Below are 25621 nucleotides of genomic sequence, written 5' to 3' on the forward strand. Positions count from 1 at the left end.
GACAGCTGTAAAAGTAACTAAACAATAGCTAACCATGGTTACAACTAACTAACATATTGACTATAGTTCACTTAAGCTATCCTTTACATTAAAAACGACATGTTTTCGTTGTATACCAGATTAGATTTTCGAAAAGGGTGGAGGAGACTTTTTGTTCATTTTGTTTTTGGATATTTTGGGATAAAATTTTATCCGCACTTGATGTTTATATCGTGTTGACGAATGTAAGACATTTGTCCTTCTGTACAAACATTTATTTATTTACCTATGTATTTGATTTTAGTATAAACATCAAATGTTGATAAGTATTTAGTGGTAGGACAACCTTGATGATATTAGATACACGCCGGGGAAGCAAAACAATTTTTATATGAAATTTCTAGTCTTTTGACTTTTGAAAATGTAAGAAATTAAAAAATCTCTAACATGATTAATTGGAGAGTTATTTATTGACCATAGATTGGGGAGAAATTCCAAAATAGTCAGATTTATAAGTGGTCATTCAAAAATAGCCACAATTTTAAAAGTAATTGAAATTTAGTCACTTTTCATGTAAAGATAAATTTGAACGAAAATATTGTTCAAAATCTGGAAAATATTCCAGCATAATATACTGGAATTCCAGTATAATATACTGGACTTACAGCATAATATACTGGAGTTCCAGTATAATATATCGGTCCGGCATAATATGCTAGAAGCTCATACACAGGTGCTCCAATCTCCAGTATATTATGCTGGAACTTTTTGCGTATTGGAGTTCCAGCATAATATGCTGGAAATTCATACGCAGGTACACCGATTTCCAGTATATTATGCTGGAACTTTCCGTGTTGTAGCAAAATAATGGCTATTTTTAATGACTTTACAAACGCTGGCTATTTTTGAATGACCAGTCCGAAAACTGGCTAGCCCGTGATATTTTTACCATAAACTGTCCCAACTAAGGCCCATATGTATGTCCGTCCATATTCAGATTTCAAAGACATGTATAACTTTTACAACATGGTGGCAGGGCAGCCCGCCGAGTGTTGTGGCCTAAAGCCAAACTTTCTGAGGGGCCTTAACTTTTTTATAAAAAAATTATTATATATTTATTTATTCGATGTCCATTTTTCTAGCGTTTCTTAGATACAAAGTTATTAATAATTTTCTAATAATCAATAACTCCTAATAAGTCTTTCTTAATTGACAATATAGCTAATCCATTTAATCTTTATTGAGACATTATTGATCTTAGGTGAGATTTTATCAATTTTAATTTTGAAAATTTCTTTCCGCTGAAACGGCGGAAACAAAAGTTATTAGCATTATTCCATAAGTAATATAGACATTGGAAAAAGAATCAATTTTTTCTATTTGACCGAGTGTATCAATTAAACTGTTATCTTCTAATTGTACTATTTTTCTTGATATTTTTAATTCCCAAAATAAATTTAAACCATTAATTTCGAATTGATTATTATGATTTAAGGAACATTCAACATTAAGGAAATATTTTTTCAAGTTTTCATCATCTAGTAATCTTAGTTTTTACCGCTAAATAGAAAAACAAAAATATTTTCACATGCTTCGAATTGTCCAAATCTATTCCGAAGTGAAAAAAATAGTCTTGCCTACTATGTATAAAGCAATCAACTCCAAAGGACTCCTCGAAAGATAGATTTTATTATCAACATTCTCATCAAATTGTTACTTCCTATGTGATACGTTTCTTATGAAATTTGGGTTCAATATTCATTTCAAGTGCACTTTTCATGGCAGTTGCAAATTCTTCTAACAAAAAATGGGCCCCCATAAATGTGGGGCCTAAAGCAGTTGTTTTACTTGCTTTATAGAAGGACTGCCCCTGCATGGTGGCCAAGCTGGCTAATAGAATATTGTCTACAGCCATATTATGGAAAAAAAATTATATTTTATGCCCATGTACTTAGCCGTCAAACGATCACGTTAAAAAAGCCCAAGCTTATACATAATGACCCATAATTCCCAAGCCGAAGGACATGAACCATATCCAATAAATGATAGTATAATTGTGCGTGCTTTTTCTTTCCTATCAGAATCTATGATTTTTCATCAAGGTTTAACTATGAATTCATAAAGAGGTTCATGATTCGTAATTTGACTCAGGATCATTCACATATCCAAATTCCGACTCTTATTAACTCTCACCATCCCTATGGTACATGATTGTTACATAAATAGTTGGTCAAATTACATGTTTACTTTTTCTAGTCGGTATAGATAGATTATACAGTTATATATATATATATATATATATATATATATATATATATACTATACATAAATAATACATATATTATAAATCCACCAACTGTTTTTAGTTTAAGAAATTAGGTGAGCTGCTATTTGAATTAATTCTTCATGGTACGTTAAAATTGCACGACGTAGCCAGTTTTACTCGCAGCTATCGAAAAATAGCCACCCATCCCAATGTAATCGATTTATAGCCATTTTAACTTAAAATATAGTGGTAAATAACATAATTGCCCTTGACCTTTCTAACATAATGTTTAATTACTTTTTATCGCCTTTCTCTTTGTTTTTACAGCACTTGTACGAATTTCGATTTCCTGAGAGAGCACTTTTCTTCGAATCTTGTCTGGCTTTCATCCAATTTTCTTCAAAATTAGGGTGAGTTTTTTTTTACGATAATGTATTTGAATTTTCGTTGTTATTAATGGTTCTTTAGGTTTAATTTTGATTTCTGTACCGTTATGGTTTAAATATTTGTTGTATTTTAACTTTTACGATTTTTTTCTGTTCATTAGTTTGTCTTATTTCTGGTAATTTTGTCACTCTGTTCTTAGTTTTATGTTGTAATCATTGTGTAATTTATTTTTATAAGTTTTTCAAATTTTTTCTAGTCTCTGTATATTAGAATTAATTTTCAAGTATTTTCTTGCTTCATCTGCATTTTGATTATGTTTTTTGTCTAGTATATTATACTGGAAGTCTGTCATGCGAATGTTTATCTTCCAGTATAACATACTGGAAGAATATTATAATATAGTTGAGTTTTGTTTTATTCCAGTATATTTTACGGGATGTCTGTTGTGTGTGAATAGTAGACGTCTAGTGTGTGGGTTTTGATTATGTTTTTTGTTTATTAAATTTAGTAAAAATTTGTTCAATATATTATACTGGAAGTCTGTCATGTGAATATTTATCTTCTAGTATGTTATACTGGATGAATATTATAATATAGTTGAATTTTGTTTAATCCCAGTATATTTTACGGGACGTCTGCTGTGTGTAAATAGTAAATGTCTACTGTGTGGGCTTTGATTATGTTTTTGTTTATTATATTTAGTAAAATTTTGTCTAGTATATTATACTGGAAGTTTGTCATGTGAATGTTTATTTTCTAGTATAACATATTGGAAGAATATTATAATATAGTTGAGTTTTGTTTCATCCTAGTATATTTTACGAGATGTCTACTGTGTGTGAATAGTAGACGTCTAGTGTGTGGGTTTTGATTATGTTTTTTTGTTTATTAAATTTAGTAAAATTTTATCCTGTATATTATACTGGAAGTCTGTCATGTGAATGTTTTTCTTCCAGTATATTATACTGGATGAATATTATAATATAGTTGAGTTTTGTTTCATCTCAGTATATTTTGCGGGACGTCTGCTGTGTGTGAATAGTAGACGTCTACTTTGTGAGTTTTGATTATGGATTTTGTTTATTAAATTTAGTAAAATTTTGTCCAGTATATTATACTGGAAATATGTTATGTGAATACTTATCTTCCAGTATAACATACTGGAAGAATATTATAATATAGTTGAGTTTTGTTTCATTCCAGTATATTTTACGGGACGTCTGCTGTGTGTAAGCGTTTTCTCCAGTATATTATACTGGATGAGTTCTGTTTAGACTAAAATTTTATTTTATTTGTCATTACTTTTTTTGAGTATTTATTTGTTTTCTTGTTTTATATTATGCTCTTTGTTTCGGTATATAATCCTTAAGCTTTTTATCTAGTATGTTATACTGGATGATTATTATACTTTATTTTTTGATTATGTTTCTTCTCTATGCCCCAGTATTTGTTTCTAGAGTTTTATATCTTGTAATTTATTTTGATCCAGTATATTATGCTGGAAGACTGCAATCTATAGACTTTGTTGTCCTGTTCATTTTAGTGTATGAGTTCTGTTTATAATTTATTTCTCATATATATATATATATATATATATATATATATATATATATATATATATATATATATGATTGTGTTTACTTATCTAATTTGTTATATGTTTTTATTTCATGATTTTATAGAAATGGAATCTTCAAGTAGGATATTGAAGGTACGTATTTCTAAAATGTTGAAGTTTTTATCTTAAAATTATATGAAATGTTGTTTATATGTGTTGTATTTTAATTTTAGGAGGGAGATAGATTTTATGATTTTAAGAAGTGGTTTCCTGCTGATTGTTATTGGAAAGGCGATCGAAATTTTAAGAAAACTATTTCGTCGTTTTTGTGTGGAACTCAAATGGATCAATTAAAGAACGGTGTATTTGGAAAAATTTTAGAATTGAATCAGGTGTGTCACTATGGGAAGTTGACTCACTGTATGTTGCTTTCCCAAGTATTTTATAAGGATTAAACCAAAATGATTTTTAGAATTTTTGGGAATGACGTAGAATTTACAAAAGATGATTTCCATTCTATTATCGTGTGACGACCCGGTCGGTCGTCTTAAGAATTAATGCCCCGATCCACTATTAACTGCTTTCCCCAAGTTTATTTTTGCTTATGTGATTTGTCGGGATGTTCGGTTTTGAGTTTCGGGGAGTTTTGGGACGCTTTGTCCCTAAATGAGAGCTTAAGTGTTGGAAGTTGACCGTAGTCGGGATAGTATGAAGACGACCTCAGAATGGAAAAAAGATGGTTCTGTTAGCTCTGTTGGATGATTTTGGGGTTAGGAGCATGTTCGGATTATGTTTTGGAGGTCCGTAGCTAATTTAGGCTTGAAATGCCGAAGGTTAAATTTTGAAAGTTTCCGGTTCGATAGTGAGATTTTGATCTGATGGTCGGAATAGAATTCCGAAAGTTGAAGTAGTTCCGTTATATCATTTGGGATGTGTGTGCAAAATTTCAGGTCATTCGGATGTGTTTTGGTTGGGTTTTTGATCGAAAGTGAAATTCGAAAGATTTTAGAAACGTAGGCTTGAATCCGAAGTTTTTTGGGTGTTTTGATGTTGTTTGAAGTATTTTGAAGATTTGTAAAAGTTTGAATAAGGTTCTAGGATATGTTGATGCCCTTGGTTGAGGTCCCGGGTGCCTCGGGATGATTTCGGATAGTTGACGGGAAGTTTGAGAAATGTTGCAGCTGTTGTATTTTTGCTGCTTCTGGTATTTTTACATCTGCGGTTTGGGAACCGTAGATGCGGCACTGCAGAAGCGGCTAAGAGGCCGCAGAAGCAAAATTGAGGGAGGTTAGCAAATTCCGCAGATGCGAGGATAATTCCGTAGAAGTACAATCGCACCTGCGAGTTGGAGACCGCAGGTGCGGAAATTGGCCATTTAATGAAAAGTCGCAGATGCGACTAAGTCTCCGCAGATGCAGTCCCAGGGTCGCAAATGCGGAAATTGCTGGGTAGAACATATAAATAGTTGCCTTCGTGAATTTGAGGGATTCTTTTACCATTTTCAACCAGGTTTGAAGCTTTTAAGAGAGATTTTTGAAGAAAACAAAGGGGAATTACTTGGAGGTAATATCCTTGACTTCATAACTCATTTTTATGTGATTAAAGACCTAATTAGTGGTGAGAAATTTGGGGAAAATGGTTAATTAGGGCTTGAGTTTAAGAGGCCTTTAAATGAGTATTTGAGGGGTCATTTGGACTCCGATTTCAATGTTCTTGTTATGTATAGACTCGTGAGAGTATGAGATTTCTAAAAATATAAATTTCACCCGATTCCGAGATGTGGGACTGAGGGGCATTTTGGTCATTTTACATAATATCACGTATTAGCTTAGACTTTAATTGTAGAATCAGTTACTTGAAGTGTTATTTACATTATGCAATTGAATTGAATAGATTTAGATCATTTGAAGTCGAGTACTCGTGGCAAAAGCGTGGTTTCGGGTTGACTTTGAGCCGGTTCGAGGTAAGTGACTTGTCTAACCTTGTGTGGGGGACCTTCCCCTTAGGATATGATATATTTGGTAATTGAAATGCCTTGTACGTGAGGTGATGAGTGCGTACTTGAGCTAGTTGTTGAAAATCCGATTTTGCTTTAAGTATTTCAATTGTGTTCCTTTTTCCTACTTTACTCTACTTGCGAATTTAGCTTGTTGTAGTTTAGAAAAGCATGTTTAGTTGATTTAATTGCCTATTTGATTAAACTACCTTAATTGCATTACGTGAAGCATGTTAGGCTAGAATTAACTGTTTACTTGATACGAAATTTTGCATTTAATTGAGCATTCTTGTGTTGCTTCTATGTGTTTTAATTTGGGACTATGGGATGGCATCTCGGGAGATCCCCTGTACGTATTTATGATCTGGACTGAGGTGCGGGTTACCAAGCGATCCTTGGCACGTATATTGAGGATACCAAGAGGTCCCTACCAAGAGATCCTCGGGATACCAAGAGATCCTTAGCATATATTGAGGATACCGAGAGATCCTCGGGATACCAAGAGATCCCTAGCATATATTGAGGATACCGAGAGATCCTCGGGATACCAAGAGTTCCCTAGAATATATTGAGGATACCGAGAGATCCTCGGGATACCAAGAGATCCTTAGCATATATTGAGGATATCGAGAGATTTTCGGTAGATCCCCTGCGCATTGATAGTTGGACTACGTGACGGGATCCCGGGAGATCATTCGGACATATATATGATGGACTATGGGGCGGTATCACGGGAAATCCATTGGACAATTGTAATTTGGACTACAGGACGGTATCCTGGAAGGTTCCCCGGTTGTTATCCCTGTGTTTGAGCTGTATTTCTTTCCGTCAACTCTATGTTATTTCTTACTGTTGCACTTATTTATACTGCTTTATTCCACATTGTTAACCCTTATATTGTATTTAACCTCAGTAGGGCCCTAACCTTCCTCGTCATTACCCAACCGAGATTAGTCTTGGCACTTACTGAGTACCGTTGTGGTGTACTCATGCCCCTTCTGCGCATATTTTTTGTTTCTTGTGCAGATCCAGGTACTTCTGCTCAGGCCTACCACCATTGAGGGAGGCGATTACTTAGAGACTTCGAGGTACATCTGCCGTGTCCGCAAATCGAGGAGTCCCTTTCTATTCCTGCCTTTTAGTATTTAGCCCATATGTACTTTCTGTTCTTATTAGACAAATTCCAGAGTTAGAGCTATGTAGTATTTTTTTTTAGCTTGTGATTCGTGGGTTTCTGGGTCTTGGATTTAGATATTGGTTTTGAGATCTATATAAATATGGTGTATGTCGAGCGACACATTTAACACTGTTATTGCCTTATTTCTACTTCTTAAATTGTTTTACTTCCGCAAGTTTTGGTTATCTTTCGTAAGTTTAGGCTTACTTAGTCGTAGAGACTAGGTGCCATCATGATGGTTCACGGAGGGCGAACCGGGGTCGTGACAAGTTGGTATCGGAGCTCTAGGTTCATAGGAGTCAAGGATCACAAATCGGTTTATTAGAGTCTCGCTGATCGGTATGGAGACGTCTGTACTTATCTATGAGAGGCTATGCAAGTGTTAGGAAAATTTCCACTTCATGTGATTTCCTTGTCGTGCGATATTTTGACATCACAATCCTAAACCTTTGTCTTCCATTCTCTCACAGATGGTGAGAACACATGCTACCAGAGATGATCAGACACCCGTGCCCCTTGCGGGAGCTGTTAGAGGTCGAGGCCAGGGTAGGAGTCGAGGACGCACACGCGGTGCAGCCAAAGCACCCGCGCGAGCTGCCACCAAGGATCCACCAACAGTTCTAGCCAGAGCCCAGGCACGGGACATGCCTATTGCTACTACTACTCCAGCACTTCAGGAGACATTAGCACAGTTCCTGAGCATGTTTGGTACATTAGTTCAAGCAAGGTTGATTCAGGTTGTACCAACTACTTCACAGATCAAGGAAGGGATCCAGACTTCTACTACCCCCACTCTAGAGCAGCGAGTTCCCATTGTTCAAGTTCCCGGTGTCATGGCGACACAGCCTGTGGTCCCAGTTCAGCGGGTGGTAAGGACCTCTCACCGAGTAGAGGATATGTGGGTCCAGGAGAGAGAGGACAGCCGATGTCAGGAGGGAGAGTATATGGGAGTGAGTAGGCCTCGTAGACTGGGGAGACCCATTGGTCCTTATTTTGGAGGAAAAGTACGACATGGTAGAGGTTTTGTGGGTCAGCCAGCTTAGTTTGCATCTTAGATTTTACACAGTGTTGAAGGTGTTCAGGGGTCTTGGAGTACCCGTACCGCACAGTTCCCATTGCCACATCAGCTGCGAGGTTGCTTTGAGTGTGGTGACATACGCCATGTGGTGATGTATTGCCCTAAACTTGGGAGGAGTGCACCTCCATGGACTTCTCAGCCACAGCGTGCCCCGTAGAGTTCTCAGGCTATGGTTACAACCCCAGTTGCTACCCCACCTGCTCAGCTAGCTAGAGGGGAAGGCCAGGCCATATACTATGCCCTTCCTACTCGTACTGAGGTTGTTGCCTCCGATTCTGTCATCACAGGTATTATATTGGTTTGTCATAGAGATGCATCAATTCTATTCGATCCAGGCTCTACTTACTCTTATGTGTCTTCTTATTTTTCTCTGTATTTGGGTGTATCTAACACTGTATTCTGGGCCAAGCCCGGGCCTTCGTGGGGCTGGGCTCTGGCGGTCCCGGGCTTCGTGGGCTCACCTGGTGGACCGGCCCGTGACGGGCCTAAGCCCATGTGGTCCTGGGCTAAACGGGCCGGGCTCGTGGGCTTCGCGGGCCTAGTGTTTTTTTTTGTAAGGCAATTTATTGTAGTATCATGGCTATATTAAAAATATATATGTAGTATATATGTAGAAATCTAATTATTAAAGTGCTTGACGAAAAAGAAAAATAACAAAACAATAGTAAAACACTAAATTGTCATGCATAATAAATTAATAACAAAGTACAACATGAAGCATAAATACGTCTAATAATTTTGAAATAACACAAATTATATATATATATATATATAGTATACTAGTATAGAATGTTATGTATATATATTTCATTGCATATTTTCTTGTAGTATATATTGTATGTTATGTATATATATTCTCTTGTATATTGTCTTGTAGTATATATTGTATGTTATGTATATATATATCCTCTTATATATTTTCTTGTAGTATATATTGTATGTTATGTATATATATTCTCTTATATATTTTCTTGTAGTATATATTGTATGTTATGTATATATATTCTCTTATATATTTTCTTGTAGTATATATATTGTATCTTATGTATATATATTCTCTTGTATATTGTCTTGTAGTATGTTATGTATATATATATCCTCTTATATATGTTGTTGTAGTATATATTGTATGTTATGTACATATATTCTCTAGTATAGAATCTTGTAGTATATATTGTATGCTATGTATATATATTCTCTTATATATCGTCTTGTAGTATATATTGTATGTTATGTATATATATTCTCTTATATATTGTCTTGTAGTATATATTGTATGTTATGTATATATATTCTCTTGTATATTTTCTTGTAGTATATATTGTATGTTATGTATATATATATATATCCTCTTATATATGTTGTTGTAGTATATATTGTATGTTATGTATATATATTCTCTTGTATATTGTCTTGTAGTATATATTATATGTTATGTATATATATTCTCTTATATATTGTCTTGTAGTATATATTGTATGTTATGTATATATATTCTCTTGTATATTATCTTGTAGTATATATATATTGTATGTTATGTATATATATTCTCTTATATATTGTCTTGTAGTATTGTATGTTATGTATATATATTCTCTTGTATATTTTCTAGTAGTATATATTGTATGTTATGTATATATATATCCTCTTATATATGTTGTTGTAGTATATATTGTATGTTATGTATATATATTCTCTTGTATATTGTCTTGTAGTATATATTGTATGTTATGTATATATATTCTCTTGTATATTTCTTGTAGTATATATTGTATGTTATGTATATATATATATCCTCTTATATATGTTGTTGTAGTATATATTGTATGTTATGTATATATATTCTCTTGTATATTGTCTTGTAGTATATATTGTATGTTATGTATATATATTCTCTTATATATTGTCTTGTAGTATATATTGTATGTTATGTATATATATTCTCTTGTATATTATCTTATAGTATATATTGTATGTTATGTATATATTCTCTTATATATTGTCTTGTAGTATTGTATGTTATGTATATATATTCTCTTATATATTTTCTTGTAGTATATATTGTATGTTATGTATATATATATATCCTCTTGTATATGTTGTTGTAGTATATATTGTATGTTATGTATATATATTCTCTTGTATATTGTCTTGTAGTATATATTGTATGTTATGTATATATATTCTCTTGTATATTGTCTTGTAGTATATATTGTATGTTATGTATATATATATCCTCTTATATATTTTCTTGTAGTATATATTGTATGTTATGTATATATATTCTCTTATATATTTTCTTGTAGTATATATATTGTATCTTATGTATATATATTATAACTTATTACTTATATATTTTCTTGTAGTATATATTGTATGTTAGGTGTATATATTACCTTATATATTTTGTATGTTATGTGTATACAAAAAAAAAATTAAAAACAATCTGTTGGGCCCGTTAGGCCCGCCAGGACCGGCCCAGGACCGACTGACGGTCCCGGGCTAAACGGTACCGGGCTCGTGGGCTAATCTATGAAGACCGGCCCGTCACGGTCTTCTCAGGACCACCAGGACCGGCCCACCAGGCCCGTTAGGACCGTTAGGACCGCGGGCCCGGTCCGGTCCGGTTCAGGCCCGGCCCACCAAGCAGCATTAGGTGTACCTGGAGATTCTTTTAGTTCCCTTATTTATGTTTCTACTCTTGTGGGAGATTTTCTTGTTGTGGACCGCGTTTATCGATCGTGTTTGGTTGCTCTTAGATGTTTTGAGACCAGGGCCGATCTATTATTACTCAGCATGGTTGATTTTGATATTATCTTGGGTATGGACTGGTTGTCTCCCCATTATGCTATTCTTGATTGTCGTGCCAAAACTATGATGCTGGCTATGCTAGGTGTACATCGTGTTGAGTGGAGGGGTACCGTAAAATACACTCCTAGTAGAGTTATTTCTTTCCTTATGGCTCAACGTATGGTTGAGAAGGGGTGTGATGAAGGTCATCACCGCTGCAAAGAATGTAGTGCGAGTCATATCCTCATAGATGTGGCACTTCATAACGATGTAGTCGGCAATGCTTCTAATTCTCTCTCTTATGGCGCCCTTTTCTTGTAATAAACGCCCAATCTGCTGGGCCCTGGATTCCAAAGTTTGCTCAGCCATATGATTTTGCTCCTGAAGTTGTTGCAAATCTATTTAATTGCGCCAATGTTGTATAAAAATGTTCCCTTTCAACTTTGAAGTCTTTTGCCTGTTTGATCATTTTGTTTTCTGCGGTGATGACCCTTCTCTTTAACCCTACGACCTCATCGTCGTACCTTTCTCTCAATTGCTTAACCAAGCGTACTCGTTCATCTGAGTTGTTAGCCAATTGCTTTCGAGCCTTGGCTAATTCACTTTCTGCTTTACTCAAATCAAAACTGTAGTCATTTACTTTCTGCCTCAGGTTAGCTATGCGTTTTTCATCTCTGTCACTTCGGACTGGATTTTCTGCTGCTACTTTTAATTTCTGGATTTGAGCTCTAAGGGCCTCATTTTCTTTGGCTAGTTTTTTTTTTCTCCTTCATCCAACGCCACTTGCAAGCTATTCTCGAATTGAAGTTCTCTGACTTGCTTTTCCAACTTGCTTATGGTAGCCCTGTAATAATTTTCTTTGGTCAGCCAATCCCATTGTACCTGAGCTCCATCGGTGAATTGCTGGACATGGGGTCTCTTTGAGGGCCTGTCGGGCTCATGTTGAACTCGGGATCTTTTACCATACTAAGAAATATAACTGGGCTCCACCTCACCTCTGGATAGGTCTCGTACTTGCCTGTTAGGCCCTAAAAATCTGCATTGATGCCAAACCCGACGCGCTTTTTCTTCTGGGAAGGCAGCTTTTGGATCTAACTCAATGACTTGCTGACTCAAATCTTCATTGTGTGGGATGGTCTGGTACCGGCCCAACTGACACAAGACTTTGTGCGGAGCATAAGGCTGGATACTCTGCAGACCCATCAACAACAAAAAACACACCTCAGCCGACATATAGATTACTTCGTTGACCGAGAGCCATCCGAATGTCCACTCGATCTTATTTGCGGTCAAAGATCTCAAATGATCATGACATGCTTCTGTACCATCTGGAAACTCATAACCCTCTACTCGCTTTTCATGTTTTTCAATGCACTCGAGGCCAATCATACCGCAATTCAAGTATCCGGGACGGTGGCAAAGGTGTTCCTCCATCCATATTTGTGACAGCATATTGCACCCTTCAAAGAACTTTGCTTCTTCAAGACAACGAGTAAGAGCTCGGTAAATTTCTGCCAAGATTAACGCACTATAGTCTGATTTGCCTTCTTCACCATAAAGTCACCTATCCCTACTAATCCCATCTCTATGTTCCCATCTTTTCTCGGGCAAACCAAAATACCCAGGAACGCCACTATGAAAACTAATCCTCTCAAAGCTTCCCACTTGTCTTGATTCCCAGCATGAGTAAGACCAGTATCTGGTGTTTCAAAGCCACGTGGATTCCTGTATCGTCGGTACAGAAAGTAGAAGGTACAAAATCCTTTGGCCAAAATTTCCGTCTCAGACATCCCGACTGATGCTTAACAAGTCCAAAAATTTGTGGGGGGTCATTGTTCTTGGTGCTACCGGGTATTGACTTCTGAGATTCCCTTCGGAACCGGCATAGCCTTCTATATCTTCTAGCATAGGAGTTAACTCGAAATCCGCAAAGTGGAACACATTATGTGCTAGATCCCAAAACGGTATTAAGGCCCCAATCACGTCTTTTCTGGGCTTGACCTTCAAAAGCCCAATAAGACCGCCCAATGCTTTTGTCACAATTTTTCTGCTGTCATTCCCCAAATCATGCCACCACATATGTAGCTCCAAAGGGATCTCTTCACGGACTAAGAAAGGTTCATTTTAATTTGTGCTCATCCTGCACATTTATTAAGGTGATTTTAAGTTAAAGAAAACCATGACTCGTTTTGACTTAAGAGAAATGACCACTTCCAAAATTTCCATAAAACATCCGGCCTTGCCAACACGGCCTTTCAGCACTTCAAAAACGAAGATTTTAAGGTTGTGTCAGCTAACCGGCCAAAACCTTTGAAAGTGACAAAAGTGGTTGTTCTTGCAAAAATAGTCTTCCGGCGCCCTTTTAGGGACATTCGGCTATTTTTGACAAGAATGGCATCACCCAAAATTATTTTCAAAGCAAAGTAAACATTTTGGGCCTTTGGGCTATTATTTGCAAAAAGAAAGTTGGATCCGATGAGAGTTGCCTACGTATCTCACACCCAGTGAGAATCAAACTGGCATAGTTCGGACAAATAAAACAAACTATTTTTGAAAACAAGAGTCTCTCTTTTTTATTTCATTGGCAAATAAAACTATTTTTGAAAACAAAAACTTTTTCTCTCTTTTTTTTGTTTTTTCGTTTCATTGGTAAATAAAACAATCTATTTTGAAAACAAAAAAAAACTTTTTTCCATTTCTTCCCTCCTTTTATTTTCTCGAAAATTCGGCAGAGTTTCAACACTATTTGGACATTGGGTTTTTTCAGAACAGGTGATTAACTCTCTTTAATCCTTATACTGTCATTTCTCTTTCCTCAACCTTTCCCAATATTCATAAGTCGGTCAGCATGCAAGTCCGAAGCAAATAAATGCACAAGTAGCAAGTAGGATGCATCAGGATGGTCTTTTTGTTTCGGGTGCACCTGTCCTAGACAGACCCAACCCCTGTGTTGAGTCTCCAAAGTCAAAATGCACATGATGCAAACAAACGTTCCTACTAGGGATCCGGCATGAAGCTGTGTTTTGCTAGGTTTAAATCCTGGGGTTTATTGTTCTAGACCTGGCTTACCCAAGCGGACAGCTCGAGCCGAGGGGGGGCAGCATACCGAAAATACAGAAGTTTCACCGGTTTTGCAACTTATCCTAACCTCGTTCTAAATTTGGAATATGACTCTAACAGAAAAGAAGTCACACGAAGTGCACACTTCTTCATGATTTAGAAGACTCAGAGAGAAGAGGGATTTCACAACAATTTATATAAAGTTCACGGAATATCAAAGTGGTAAAAGCAATCAATTAGCACATTAGGCTCACATCAGGTAACAAAATCAGATAGTGGATAAAGCCAACTATAACAATTATTCTAAGCTCGAATTCTTGAACCCTGAACCAGAGATTCTGGGTTCGATCCCCAGCGGAGTCGTCAGAGCTGTCACACCTCCTTTTTTTACTACACCCCGGAAAAGGGGTATATAAAGGAGTTTTTCCAATTAAAGGACAACCGAAACGGGATTTATTTTAAGAAATTCAGAGTCTCCATTTGGGAGATTTATGGTGTCCCAAGTCACCGGTTGAATCCCGAATCAAGGAAAATATGACTCTGTTTAACAGTCCGCGAACCAGAAATCCGAGTAAGGAATTTTGTTAACCCGGGAGAAGGTGTTAGGCATTCCCGAGTTCCGTGGTTCTAGCACGGTCGTTCAACTGTTATAATCGGCTTAATTATCTGATTTTAAATAATTATGAACCTATGTGCAAATTTTAACCTTTAACCGCTTTTAATTGATTTTTAAAGAAGATTGAACGTCGTTTAAAACGTGCCTTTGGATTGCGCCACATGAAATGCACCCGCAATCCGGAACACATCTTATTTAACGTTTTAGGATTTGGATTCGGGTCACATGAAATGCGCACCCAAGTTTAGGAATATAATATTATTAAAATACGCGCCTAAAGCAACTACGCGTTTGGAATTTTATTTGGCGTAGCACACCTCGACTCCATTTTAAAAGGAAATTTAAATTAACTCTAGAGGGCATGGGTAATTAATTAAAAAGCATAGGAACCTTCTCGAATCCATTGTGAGTAACCAGACCCAACCAAATTGTAGCGATTGGGCAATTAGGCCAGTTATTAAAGTTGATTGGGCCCATTAACGGCCACAACAAGACAGTATTCATGCGATAGGGCCTGCCAGGTCCTATTTTCCAAATGTTTTAAAGTTCTGGGCCCAAATTGAGCCCAAATCTAATAAATTGATGGTAACACTGTATCCTTCATAAAATCCTTGAATCTGAACCAAATGTTGACTACCTTAAGCACATACATATCACATTTGAATACCGCATACATTCTACACTGAAAGTAAGATTCCCAACATGATACCAAAACCTTCGCCCCAATTATTCATCATTCAATAACAGAAATTCGGAGATTTGAACTCATGCTAAATTCTGACTTCATATCAACACGTTAAACAAGACTACATGACTTAAAATTTTCTAAAAGAAAACCAAATGTAAAGATCAGTCAGATTTTAGCCCTAGATTGACATGATTTCAAAAAAATAAACCTATTAACATGGATTTGAACCTGACTTTGAAAGGAAAAGTTCATGCTTACGGACTTTTATTAAAGAAGAAAACCCAGTAGAAGTCAAACACTAACTGACCAAATACTGACTTGTCACGACCCAAAATCCCAACCCAGTCGTGATGGCGCCTCTCGTGAGGACAATGCCAACAAATCAGCAAAACAATACATCTCTTTATAATTACTTAGCAGGAATAAGTCTAAATCATGGGCAATATAATCTTAAATGTGAAATAAACGTGATAGAACAAGGAAAACTATCCCAACTCAGCCCGAAATCGGGGTGTCACAAGTCATGAGCTACTACCGAGTTTACTAATATTTTACAAAGTCTGAAATTATCATAAATAACAAAGATAAGGGAGAAAATGGAGTTGCGGACGTCAACAGCTACCTCGTTACTCCTAGTCACTGCCTGGCCTGAAAAGAATCAGCGTTCAGGAGCGAACTCAACTCTGCCTGTATCTACACACATGGTGCAGGGAGTAATGTGAGTACTCCGATCCAGTGAGTAATAAAAATAAATAACGAGTGAAAACATGAAATCTCATAACGGCACAATATAGCGCTATCCCAAGCAGGAAAATCAGTTATACAGTAAAATAGTGAGTATCAGATAATTCTTCTTTTTGCAGGGAGTAATGACAAATAATTTCCACAGTAAGGATAAATCAAAAGGTTGCCCCTCGGGCTCAATATGTAAATCTCAGTATAGTATCAGCCCCTCGGGCTCACTCCCAACTCACCAGCACACAACATCAGCCCCTCGGGCTCACTCCCAACTCACCAGCACACAACATTAGCCCCTCGGGCTCACTCCCAACTCACCACACACAAGCAACGGCCTCTCGGGCCCACTCCCAATTCACCTGGGTACCCTGCGTTCACTGGGGATGTGTACAGACTCCGGAGGGGCTCCTACAGCCCAAGCGCAATATCAATAGGCCTGAAAGCCTTCACACATCACACACGAGGCCTGAAAGCCTCCTCATATAACACTCGAGGCCTGAAAGCCTCCTCACATCACTCAACATATCCTCACGTATGGCCCTCGGCCTCAATCAGTCCAGAAAATAATCATAAGCCTCTTGGGCATCAGTAAAACAATAGTGCTCAGCTCAACAGCATTATAAATATCATTAAATCTCGAGTTGAGTATAAATGTAGCTGAGTTCACAAAATAATATAATTCAATTGGACTGAGTTCAAATAATATTTCAATTCGTGAGGAAAATAGTGATGTAAATTCACAAAAGATTTCAGATAATTGACACGAAGCCCAAATATGGCAATAAGCCCAATCATAGTGAAAAACAATAAATCTTTATCAATTACGCGGTAAAAATATCAACCGGGATGGATCAAGTCACAATCCCCAATAGTAAATGACTCTGCGCTCGTCAAACAACGTGTGTCTCATCTCAACATAGCAGTATGTTGTGCAATCCGGGGTTTCAAACCCTCAGTGCATCATTTAAAATCATTACTCACCTCTAGCTCGCTATGCCCTTGCCTCTCTAATTGGCCTCCTCGTGTGACGAATCTGCCAAAAATCACACAAACATCGATGAAGTTCGATTTCTAAAAGACAGGGTTTTAACCATACATATCTGAAATTCGCCCCTTAATGATACTATAATGATCCCATACAGTTATGTAACTTCAATCTACAATACAACACTCAATAGGGCCAATATTAGTACTAGATCCCATAAATTATGCCATTTAGGCATATTATCAAACATCTTGTAGGCATAAATATTTACACCTCTTAACTATAGCATTGGTTCCTCCAACTATCACCATTAACCAACAATTCATCCCACTATTATTCTTTAACAATTTATACTCCTAACATCACATGTGTGATCAACCATTCACACCCAAACCAACAAAAATTCCATCAAATAAACACCTCTAAATCCCTACCATGTTCATGTATTTAAATTGGGAATTTATGGCTTCCAACCACCATACAATAAGTTGTAATACTTGACTCATACTCATATTTCCATAATATGTCCATATATGTGAGTCTAAGGTGTATGATTTACCTTTTGGAAGAAATCTTGCAAAACCCTTCTTTGAGTTCTTGAAGGAATTTCTTGAAAATATAAGGATTTTTAAAATCAATCCATGTTAATATAAGTGTTTGGGAGTAGTAATCAACTCAAAATACTCCAAAAATCTTACCTTAGGAGTGCAATTGGGTGCCTTGGTCGAATTGGGATGTAGAGGAAGCCCTAAGCTTGAGAAATGACTCAATTCCTCTCATTTCTGGTCTTTAGAGTACTTAAAAACCCTCCAGTCACGCGAGTTCGCGCGCTGTTCGCGCGTTGTTCGCGCATTTTTGCTGAGCATGCAGACGCGCGAAACGCGCGACTTCGCGCGATACTTCGCGCGCTCTGACACCTGACCAGTGAAATGGTTATAACTTCCTGAATGCACTTCCAAATGATGAACGGTTCATTGCATTGGAAACTAGACTCAAAGGAATTTAATTTGATAGGTTCTATCTCACACAAGTCCTTATATAACGAGAGATATTATCGTTCAAAGTGAGGCCTTATGCGCACTCATTTACAACTTTCATCTATTATGAAATTTCCAACTTCAAAAGTTCCCGTTAGCCATCCGAAATCATCCCGAGGTCCCCGGGACCTTAACCAAAAGCACGAACATATCTTAAAACATTATTGAAACTTATTCCAATCATCAAAATACCTCAACAATATCAAAACCATCAAGTTACATCGAATTCACGCCTAAGTTCTTCCAAAACTTCCAAAATACGCATTTGATCAAAAACCCGACCAAATCACCTCTGAATCAACTGAAATTTTGCGCACAAGTCCAAAATCACCTAACGAAGCTACAAAAATTCTCGGAATTCCATTCCGACTGTCGGATCAAAATTTCACCTATCAACTGGAAATCGCCAAAATACTAACTTCGCCAAAATGAGCTAATTTCTTCACCGGACCTCCAAAATTAATTCCGATTGCGCTCCTAGGCCTTAAATCATCCCCCGAAACTAACCGAATCATCGAAATTCAATTTTGAGCCCTCTAACTTACAAGTCAACGTCCGGTCGACCTTTCCAAACTAATTCTTCCTTAAAGAGACTAATTGTCCCATTTCATACCAAACTCGATCCGAATTGACTCAAATTCACCAAGTACAATATTGAAACATGAATAAGCATTTAACGGGGAATACGGGACGAAAATACAGGAAACGATGGTTCGGGTCGTTACATGACTATTGGCCTGGAAATGAATCAATTACATTTCGATGAGATGAAGTAATACATGACTTTAATTAGCACGCTACAACCACTGATATGTATTCCAATTGAAAGTTGCTAGCCATTCCAATTATGCTTGACATTTAGCAAACTTAGGTAGAAATCAAAACCAAGCAAACACTGGTTTCAACAAAGCCAAAACATGTATGAACCCTTTTGTTGCAGTACTCTAACAGGTCCATTCCAGACTTAAACTCATATAGGCTAATTGGCTAAAGATCATAATTCAGCCATTATTACAAATCAAAACTGAAACAGAAAATATCAAACGTAACAAAGAAACTAAGGTAATTGTAAAGTCTAATAATTTTCAAAAATATAGGAAACAACATTTGATAAACATAGATTGCAACTTAATCAAATAAACTCGTGTTCTTCCATTTCACATGCCAAAGGGCTGAGTAATACCTGGTCACAACAGCAAAAACCAACAAGAAAAATGAGCTGGGAGTATACAGAAACAGTAGCAGTAGTAAGCTCAGAAATGACCAATGAAACCAGCTTTGAACCCAACTTTAAACCAGCAGAAATAACCACTGATACCCAACAATAAAAAAAATGATCAAAACTTGAACCAAACTTGGAAAACCAACCAAACTCAAATCATTTTAGCATTGATGGTTTAGTGATTGTTTCAGAAATGAGAGCCTCAAGAATTATGGAAATCTTTAATGAAACAGTAATTTTCAGTATTCTTCCAGTTGTTCTGATTTCTCCTGTATTTTTCAGCCTTTTAGGTCTCTTCCCCTTTATTTTCAATGCAAGAAATGATGCCTTTATAGGCAAGAAAGTAGGGCAACCTAATTAATCAACAGATTTGCACTTCGACCCCTTTTGAATTTTTCTTTTTGCTCAAATACTCTTAGCTTAAAACTCAGATTTTCAGATTAGCCCCCCACCCCACCCCAACTTCCTAGAAGCTTCCTTTTCAGTTACAAGAGATTCCCCCACCTAAATTTCCTATACTAACCCCCTAAAACCCTGTTATATCCTCTATATACCAGGCAGGACTAGGGTCCAATTGACCCAAATTAGTGAGTCTGAGCAGACCCAAATCAATCTCCTCTTGGGCTAAACAATCTTTGTGACCCAATTAATATGCACAAAAACTCAGAAAACCAGATGTTCAAATTCATAAGCCTAATGACTCGGAGCCAAATTATTTCCAAAACGAGCATGCAAAATTCAAACAACCCAAACTAGGAAACAACTGATAATCAAGCACACCCTAAATCTAGCATGCGGACACAGATGATAAAAATAAAATAAGAAAAGTAAAATAAAATAAAAAATAAAACCAAACAGAAAACCAAAACAAAAGAATGAGAAGGAGTAGAAGAAGATGGGGAAAAGAAACACAAAATAACAGGGTAAAGAAAGAATACCTAGGAATTTCGGATGAACAAGAAATATGGAAGAATGTCTTAAATTCTTCAATTTCCGGATTTTTCAGCCAAATATGATATTAATCGTGTGTTCTGTGAGTACGTGATTTTTGCCCTATGAGAATTGCTCCCAAAATTTCAAAATAAAATAATTTTTCCTTTGTTTGTAATTTTGTATATTCTGTAGTATTTTTCTGTAATTGTTTACATTTGTCTGTGCATATTTATTTTTTATTTAAATAAAAAATATATATATATACAAAAACTATAGCCTCTGCATTTAGGAATTAATCTTGAATTTTTAGAATTAATCAATCATTGGTTTATATAAAATGAAAAATACAAAAAAATACATCTAGGATTCAATTTTATAATTTTTAAGGTTAAATCATAAATTATTCGGCAACAATTGAAAAATCATAAAAAATATGCATTTTTATTTTCTATGTTTAACTGTGTGATTTTGTACTTAATCTAATATTATTTAAGTTAATTTGATTTTTAGAATTTAATTTAGGATTTTCAGGTTTTGGAAAAATTAGTCTAAAAAGGGAAAGAAACAAAATGAAAAGAAACTCGAACCAGGCCAAGTTCCACAGGCCCAATACCACACCCCCAACCAGGCCCAAATCGACGCCATTTTACCCGGTCCAATTAGGCTGGCAATACGACCATCCAAACGACGTCGTTTTTGTCACGCTCAATCTGGGCCGTTGATCTCAATCCATTAACGGCCAAGATCAAAACCCTAGCCCACTATATATTCCTAAAACCTCACCCCATGCCCCCTAAGCCATACCCCCCCAGTCGTCTCTTTCAGAGACGAACCAAACGACCCACCAAACCCTATCCGCCCTCATTCCCTTCGCCTGAAAACTCGGTGGCCTGAGGACCGATGACCCTCAAATTCACACCCCTGAACCTTCTAACCACCCTCAACACAAATCCCTACCCCTTTAACCTCGAATCATCCCGGTTTGTTTCGAATCTTTAATCGAAGATTCGAGCAAAACCCTAAATCTACCCAACCAGTCCCAAAGTTACACCATTGAACCACCTAGCTACCCTCGTCCCAAATGCCACCCCAGTTCTGTCCGAATCTTGTTAAAGCCTTTCGAATTTCAAATCGAAGGAAACCCCTAAAAGAACCAAACTTCAGACTGTGTATGGAGTTAAAAATTTGAGGTTTTGACCAACTTTAGTCGAGTGTTCTCAGTCGAGAACACTCGATTAAGGTCCGTTTTGGCTTCAAAATTTAAAGACGAAGTGTTGACTGAAACGGATTGGGTTTGGTCTGAAATTTCGAGGTATTTCTATTGTTTTCCTTTTTCTTTTTTTTGTTGTTTTATTTTGACTGATTAATTCGTCATTTTTGTCAAGTAGTTCTTCCTCCTCTTTCGGACCTTTTTCTTGGTCTAGTTTTCTTCTAATGATTAACATATGTTTTAAATAGTTTCGTCGATTAATCCGTTCATGTTTATAGTTTAGTAGTCCTCATCAAGTTATTTGATGTCAATTGAATCATTTTGTGATCCGTATATTCTCAGCTTCAGGGGTTCATTGTTAGTTTTAAGTTTTGCTACCTCAATCAGTAGGTTTTTAATTCATATTCGTTTTTGAATTGAGTTACAATCAATCGAAACTTAAGGTAGAGATTCAAGGGAGCTTTAATTTGAAAAGTTGAACTGAGGGTAACATGACAGCATGGGCTGTCAGGGCACTTTTTAATTTAGAAAACCATGTTGTCCATAACTAGGGGAATAAAATAATGAAATTGGGATGTAATAGGGTAACTGACACTTCTGTCTTGGTTTTTGAGTGGGAAAATCAGAGGGGGTGATGGGAGAAAATATTTTCTTAATAGTTAAGTGCTTTTAGGAGTTGGAAATCAGACACAACATAGGCTAATGATAAAAGTTTAAAGGGGTGCACATGGGAGGGAATAAAAACAGGTTGGGGAGGAGAAAAATGAAAGGAGGGGGGAAAAAGCCTTGAAGTTTAAAAGGGGCAGGACAGGCATACACAGAGAGGACATTTTTTTGGAGAGTATTGTAAGAGCATTGTTAACGGAGTTTTTGAGGCTGAAAACAGGCTGAGAATATAGGCATACACACTTGGGTTCTACTATTCCATTCAGGCCAGGTCTTAGATAATATTTTTAAAAGTTATAGCATTTAACGCTGAAAGGAGCTACTGTTCCATATAAAACATGTTGTTACATTGGTCTAGAGTTTCATGCTGAGTAATTTTGGTCAAAGTTTGAGTAGATTTTCGATTGAGTTTTGTTGCTGTCAAGATTTCAAATGTTTTGAGAAAGCTTGAGATGAGTTTGGGTGTAGTGTGGCAGTAATGTGTTTTTCTGATTTCATTTCTGAGGTGGTTTGAGCTGTTTGAGTTTGATTGTCTTCGTTTTGACTGGTTTCAAATTTACCTGGGTTTGTTGTACATGTTACTGGGCTGTTCGTGGATGATTGTTTGTTGTTGTTGTGTTATCTGTTGTTGCTGACTATTCCTTTCCTTCTTACTCGTATTTCAAACTTCCAGGTACACAGCTGTAACTTTGGCATTTGTAAACTGAAAACATGAAGTTTGAATATACGTGAAGATTTGAAATTCTGCTTTGGTTTCTATATGGCTTGTGTATTTAAATTCTTCAGTCACTGATGATAGGTAGATCCCTGTTAGTATGTAGTAAGTGGACTGAAATGGAGTTGTATGAGAGATTTTTTTTAATATAGTTCATACTGAAACATGTTAGCATCTGGTAACTGATTCTCATAGTTAAAAATGAGCTTGTTGGACTGTTAAATTAATCTGGACTGTGACTGTTCGATTACTGGATCGTTGGATTATGTTCGACTAGTTCTGAATATCAGTTTTTTATGCTAATTGCTAATTCAAGAAATTACTACATCAATTGAAAGGAAAAGGAAAGTGTAAAATGTAAATAGTATTGGAATTTGGTTAAAGCATTGACTGTAGGCATTAGCTATAGTTAGTTTAGTGTGTTTGTTCAGTTTAAACACTTAAAGCTAGAAAATAACTGGAGTTAGCATTCTATTTTGGAACCTGTGATATTGTGCTTGCATTAATGGCCGTTGTTCAAATTGGTAATAGCAGTCATGTAAATGTCGAACTAGATGTTAGTATGGCAGTGGCATAAGATGTTGGCTGATCCGTTAGTGAAACAGAGTTGGAGTGTCAATTGCATGTTTTGGAAATACAAAATCATTTTGCGAGTTGCTTACCTGCTTTCAATGCATTATTAATTCGTTTTAATTACAATAGGTAATGAATTAGTGAATTGGTATTAAACTAGTGGCTTAGAAACTTCATTTAGGATTGTTTAAGTTAATATGAGCAGTCTGTGCTATACCGTTGCCCAATTGTATGGATCATTCAAATTTAGTAACAAGTCCACCTCCTTTTAGGCCACTAATATGCTTGCTAGCCTGATGCTTTTATCAAAGGCCCCAAAATTGGGCATTTTTTAAACACGCAGGTTTTTAAATATAGTAGTTCATAAATTAACTAAGTTTTTTTAATTATTTAGAGACAATAAAACTAAATAAAAAATCGTAGTTTACTTTAGGTTTTCCTTTAATAATAAAACGAGACGAGCCTCGTCAAATAAAAAATACAAAGATCGCGGGGCCCTCGTTAAATGTATATATTAAAATACTTAGATTTCGGGATGGGCCGTCTAGCGAATTTCACGGTTTTCCCCAAAATAATAACGCGCTAGTCATTTAGACGCGCTTCTAATAATTTACTTTCTTAAACTCGGGTGCACATTTATGTGACCCAAATCCAAATCTCAACGGAGTCGAAATGTGTCAATAACCACGGGTGCATTGATGTGACGTGGTTCAAGATGCGTTTTCACGACGTTGCAATTCTCGTTAAAAATAATAATAATAAAAGTGGTAAAAAGTTAAAATTTGCACATAGGTTCAACATGTATTAAAATCAGATAAATAAGCCGAATATGACATTTGAGCGACCGTGCTAGAACCACGGAACTCGGGAATGCCTAACACCTTCTCCCGGGTTAACAGAATTCCTTATCCGGATTTCTGGTTCGCGGACCGTAATACAGAGTCATTTCTTTTCCTCGATTCGGGAATCAACTGGTGATTTGGGACACCATAAATCTCCCAAGTGGCGACTCTGAATTAAATGAACAAATCTTATTTCGATTGTCCTTTAAATGGAAAAACTCATTTACGCCCTTGCTGGCGCAGGTAAAAAGGAGGTGTGACAGCTCTGGCGACTCTGCTGGGGAACGAACCCAGAATCTCTGGTTTAGGGTTCAGAATTCGAGCTTTAATTAATTGTTATAATTGGCTTGTTTTATCCGATTTTTTACATGTTTGGGTCTAATGTGCTAAGTGATGCTTTTACCGCTTTGATATTATCTAAACTGCATATAAAATGCTACGAAGCCCTTCTCTTCTCATCTTCGGGGATGTGCTCGCTGGTCGAGACTCTCTATTCTGTTAGTGTCATACCTTGAAATAAGAAAGAGGCTCGGACAAGTTACTAAGCCGGATGGACTTTTGGTTCCTGGTACGTAACCCCCTCCTCGACTCGAGTTGTCCGCTCGGGTACACAGTCTAGAATAAATACCCAGGTTATAAACCTAGAATAACTCAGCTTCATGCCGGATCCCTAGTAGGAACGTTTGTTTGCATCACGTGCATTTGAATTTGGAGGCTCAACACAGGGGTTGGGTCTGTCTAGGACAGGGGTACCAAAAATGACAAAAGACCATCCTGATGCATCTTACTTGCTACTTGTTCATTTGTTTGCTTCGTACTTGCATGATGACCGGCTTTTGAATATTTTGAGGAAAGAGAGATAGAGGTACGAGGGTTAAAGAGAGTTAATTGCCTATTTTGAAAAAAAAACAATGTCCAAATAGTGTCGAAACTCTGCCGAATTTTTGAGAAAATGATAAAAAAAAAGAAAAAAAAAGGAAAAAAAATATAGTTTTATTTGCCAATGAAAAGAGTCTGGTTTTCAAAAGAAGTTTGTTTTATCGACCCGAACTATGCCAGTTTGATTCTCACAGAGTGTGAGATACGTAGGCAACCCCCATCGGGT

Source organism: Nicotiana sylvestris, chromosome 7 (genome assembly GCF_000393655.2).
Source record: "Nicotiana sylvestris chromosome 7, ASM39365v2, whole genome shotgun sequence".
Lineage (NCBI taxonomy): Eukaryota > Viridiplantae > Streptophyta > Magnoliopsida > Solanales > Solanaceae > Nicotiana > Nicotiana sylvestris.